The 4,826-nt window shown below is 45.2% G+C and overlaps 1 non-coding gene across 1 annotated transcript; it reads right to left on the minus strand.

Annotated features, from left to right (window-relative positions):
- Positions 1 to 3,344: 3,344 nt before the first annotated feature.
- Positions 3,345 to 3,419, minus strand: TRNAP-UGG. The gene has a single exon. It is a non-coding gene; the product is annotated as a tRNA-Pro (tRNA).
- Between the last annotated feature and the right edge of the window lie 1,407 nt (positions 3,420 to 4,826).

The raw sequence follows: 4,826 nt of genomic DNA on the forward strand, positions 1-4,826 counted from the left end.
ACAAAGAAATGATCAAGAATTTCATTATGGCATGGCGCTATAGGCCATCGATTCGGTTATAGGAGTAGACGCGGGCAATGGCAAAGAGGAACATTTGGATGGACGACCTCCAAGACACGAGTCACTACTTTAGAACTACGTTATTCCCTGGCGTCAGGTACACATCCGGGGTTGAAGAAGGGACGCATATCAAATAAATGCGATCTAGATCCCTTTAACAGATTAGCAGCATCTTCGCATTCCGAGCCGAGACTATTATGATTACCTACCAAATTGGAGGAATCAAAGATCCTTACTTGAGGAACTTAACTGGCACTCTACTGATTGGACTTTACCGACTTCAGAAACCAGACAAGATTCTATACCGAGCTGACCTATCAACCAGACGGACTTGAACAACTGACCTGTCTGCTATTGTTATTGCCGGGCCTCCAGACCATACCAATTCACCGAGTTAGAAACCGGACCAGAGCTATTAACCGACTTGACGTGCTTTCCTGACTGACAAACCGGACAGACCAATCCAACGAACTGACTTTGCTAGCTTATCGAGCCGAGGAGACAAGACGGATCCATATAAGGATACCAGCAACCCGAAGAGAAGAACCCCAGTTTATTAGAGAGATCCGTTCTATTTCACTAGTTGGGTTTCTGTCTCGGCCTGGCATCTTTGGACAAGAATAAGAAGTATAAGTAGCAGCTTCCTATTCCTTAGTACTTTCCTGTAGTGTAGTTTCTCAAACCAGTGCTTTTCCTGGAATGGATAGAATTCCTCAACTCTAGGAAAACCTGGTATGACAAATTCCGTATAATATGCAAAATTCTGTTTCCGTATAAAATAAATAAGTAGACTAGCTCTGGACCAGAAATCGAAACCCTGGAAACAAAAGACAGGACAGGTATGAATCACTAAACCTGAGAGCTTCCTTCTCTTCTCCCAAAGCCAACTCTGGATTTTCCTCCTTCCGGCAAAGTCAGAGTGATGCTATCTCTCCTCTCCCCGGCCCTCCGGGATGAAGAATGTCCAACATCCTCTTCTTGGATACCAGATTCCATCCTTATCCACCTGGCTAGAAGCTGGCTAGAAGATCGAATTTCTTGGAATGAGTATCTTTGAGGTGTTTACGTAACTCATCCAGTCCAGAAATAGCTTGACCTGTCCAATTTCGAACGAATCAAGATATCCTATCGTTCCGGTAGCTATAGTAGCTATCTGTTCTTCCACTGGGAGAAGGTTTGATTGGGATTGTTTAAGCAATTCCCGTCATAAAAACAATGGATTCTGGCTAGTTTTATCGAGAGCAGAGGCGAATAATAGGCTTGTCACTCTGCGAATTGAGCTAGTTCCTATTTGGATTTGCCAGCTACTTGTTTCATTGCGGCACATTTGAGCCGCTGATCCTACTCTGGAAAGTGAAATACCCACATGAATAGCAGGTCGAATTCCGGCATGGAATAGATCCGCAGATAAGAAGATTTGTCCATCTTGGAGATTACATTAGTAGGAATATAGGCGGAAACCACTCCAGTTGGGCATACTCTCTTCGCCTAAAAGAGAATTGCATTGAGTGGCTCTTTCTAAAAGGCGTGAATGCCAATCAAATCAACCCTATCATTATGGAGAATAGAGATCCACCCACCCACCTTCTATATTCTCCCATCCCCGAGGGAAGACCACGCACGGCCGAGAAAGAAGTGTCTCGTATTCAGCAGCTCGCCTAAGTCCTAACGTTAGTGGAAAGAGTAAGATAAGAAAGCTTAAGCGTGGTAGCCCACAGACCAAATATGAGAAGTTATGTTTTGAAAGCTTCTTATTGAGTCTAGTACTATCCTTTGGAAATTCTTGGTCCTCAGATCTGATACCATAACCAGCATCTACATGCTCATGCTGCAAACTATCACATAGGTCCTATTTCAGGTTCATTTACTTTCTCAAATAAGTAACTTTGTCTAATGTTCCCCGAACGAGTAGTTAAAACAACCACCCCCTGATCCGAAAGGAATGGGTGTTCCTGAGGCTTATTCAAAGGGCTTTCTAGTGAGTTAATGGGGAATGAGGGTATCACCCATAACCAGTTTGAAGATGCAAAAATTCTGTTCTTGTCAAGGAGGGGGATTAGCTACACAACCAAGGAAGGCCTTTTTAGATTATTAATATTCTGACTGCTTTTCACTCTTGTCTAGATCTTGCTTTTGCTTAGAGGGCAGGCCGCAGGACAAAGCAAGAGCTTGAATGCGAGGGGCGCTGCGAATGTTTGCTTCGAAGGAGCCTATGAGCCAGCGATAATTAGACCCGTTAGTTAGTAGGGACAACTTGAATACTCCGCCTGTGTCTAATCATCCACTCGACCAGCCAATGAAACGAATTGAGATGAAAGTGATCGAAAGTTATCTCCCGTAGAAGGAGCTATGTTTGCGAAGGATCGAAGAGAGCGTTGAGGGCGCTAGCAACAGCGTGTTTGTTTCAACACAAGAAGTGCCGATCCAAGCTTTAAGAACTCAATCGTCCGTCCGACCGAATCACTCGTTTATGGCTCTGATTCCAAGTCAGGGTTTAAAACAGCGGTGACCCAGCTAGTTGAAAAGTTTTTACTTGGAACACCAGACATGAGAGCCAGCTACAGAGACAGCTAATGATATCAAAGTTGACGAAACAAGAGAGTTTCATTCAATTCTTTTCAGAGTGTACGCCTATGATCAATAGTTCCTTATGTAAAGGATCTTTCCCTTCTCATATTCTATTCGAGAGTTCTCAGTATTTAGCAAAGCTGTTCCTATCTAACGGAGGGCTATTGGATCAAATGAAAAAACATTGTTGAGAAATAGTAGCCACCCGAAGTAGAGGGAATCCAACCTTGCCCAGTCGATGCTCAAGTGGCCCAAAGAAGCAATCTGAAAAGGGAAGAGCTTGTTCTGAAGGAACCGCACTCAAAGGGAATGTTTACTTTATCAAATCATTCTTACTCCTTGGTTACCCCTGATGAAACGAGCCTATTCATTTGACCATTCACTAGTTTGTAAACTGCGCCTACTTCATGCACAGAACTCCGCTCTACTGGAGGCTTGGCATGCTCGAAAAGAAAAAAAGCGGAGTCAATCTTTTCAAATTCCTTGCGAACAATATCGAAGACTTGCGGCGTGTAGTTGCTTGCGTGAGATTTCTCAAGATTGTAGAAAGGGGTTTTTAAAACAGGTTCCTTCCGTATGAGAGGCTTTGCAATCCAACTCAGTCTCCTTTGTGTGCGCGCACACGCAAGCCAAGTTTCACTTTTAATACCCCTGCCTTCCCGACCACGGATAGGCTGCGGGGCTTTGCACTTCGGCCCCATTGTGTGAATACCACATCAAGGTGACAGGATTCGAACCTATGGCCCTCTGTACCCAAAACAGATGCGCTGACCAGACTGCGCTACACCTCGTCCCCCCCTCAGAACATATGGATCTACCCGAGCGATAAAGAAAAGAACCGCAGCGCTGTCGCCCACCCCGCTTTGGGCACGGGGAGGCGAGAACCACCGCTTTTAGGAAAGAAGCCTACAATTTGGTTCTCGTCTCGTTTCACTTGCATTTTATTTCGTTCAGTCTCGTTCTGAGAGTGGAATCGAACCACTCACTCCGTTTGGATTTCAAGTCCAAAGGGCCCAGCCAGCGAAAGAGGATTTACAGTCCCATGCAGCCTGCCAGAACCTTTTTCTTGCTTGATTTTTATACGATTTTTTGAGCAACTAGCGCGAAAGCCGTTGCGCGTTAGCGCATCCGTTTTCTTGCTTGATTTTTATACGATTTTCTGAAGTGATCTGTCCAACTAAGTAGAAAAGGACACTAGAGTGTGGCTACACGTGGTATAGGGCTGCTCGTCCCGCCTGGTGTTTAGAAATGACATCCAATCTTTCGGTACCGATCATATATTCTAGGTGGATAAACTTATTTTTGATCAGCATCAATGGGAGATCTGATGTTTTAGAATGACCTTCCCCCGATCAGAGAAGGGGCTTGGTCTGGAACGGATTGAGACGGAAAGCGGTAATCAATCGCCGCGTGGTGGAACGCTTGTTGGAGAAGGGTAAGCGCCTCCATGTCGTAGGGGTGGGTAGGCCAATAGAAGACTAGGGAACTTAGCCTAGCCACTCAGTTCTGCCCCGAGCCAAGTCTATTTAGTGTCAGTGAACACATACCACTATCTATATATAGGTTTTTCTTTTTCGTAGAGGTTGTCGCTTAGGTCCTTGGACCCTTCCTTCATGAAGCTTGAGGAAGCACTCACTTTTCTATCCACGGCATTCTTGGTTCTGCACTTAGTCTTGAACCTGTGTTGGTTTGGGACGTCAATCTCATTCGTCAGCGGTGTGTGCCGCGTACTATGATTGCTTTCTTCTTGCTGTCAAATCCCAGTCTATCTTTCACTGAGCTTCCTTCGCTTGGAATTCAAAGTCCAAAAAAAAGAAGGAAAGCGTACTGTGAGGTATGAATGATCAAATGTCTACGGGTGTCATTGAATATCATGGGGTACGAACTTCTAAGGTCATGGTGTAGGGTATTGGATAGGCTGGTCCGCTGGTCGAAGTCATTGCAGGGTGTGCTACGGACAGCTATTGTTCCTGGGCATTTCCTTTCTCTCGTCATCACGCCAACATACACAAGGCTTGCCTTCACAGGGCCCCACCTTGACTTGCCATCATGTCTACACTCTTTTCATCAAAGCAACTCTTCTTAAGAAGACCCCTTGGTCCCCACAACGAAGTTCCTCCATAGAGAACCCAACTGCACAGCACCATCGCAAAGGTTTCTTCGTAACTCGATGAGTCTCACTCAAGAGAACTCATCTA

Source organism: Triticum dicoccoides, chromosome 3A (genome assembly GCF_002162155.2).
Source record: "Triticum dicoccoides isolate Atlit2015 ecotype Zavitan chromosome 3A, WEW_v2.0, whole genome shotgun sequence".
NCBI classification, from domain to species: domain Eukaryota; kingdom Viridiplantae; phylum Streptophyta; class Magnoliopsida; order Poales; family Poaceae; genus Triticum; species Triticum dicoccoides.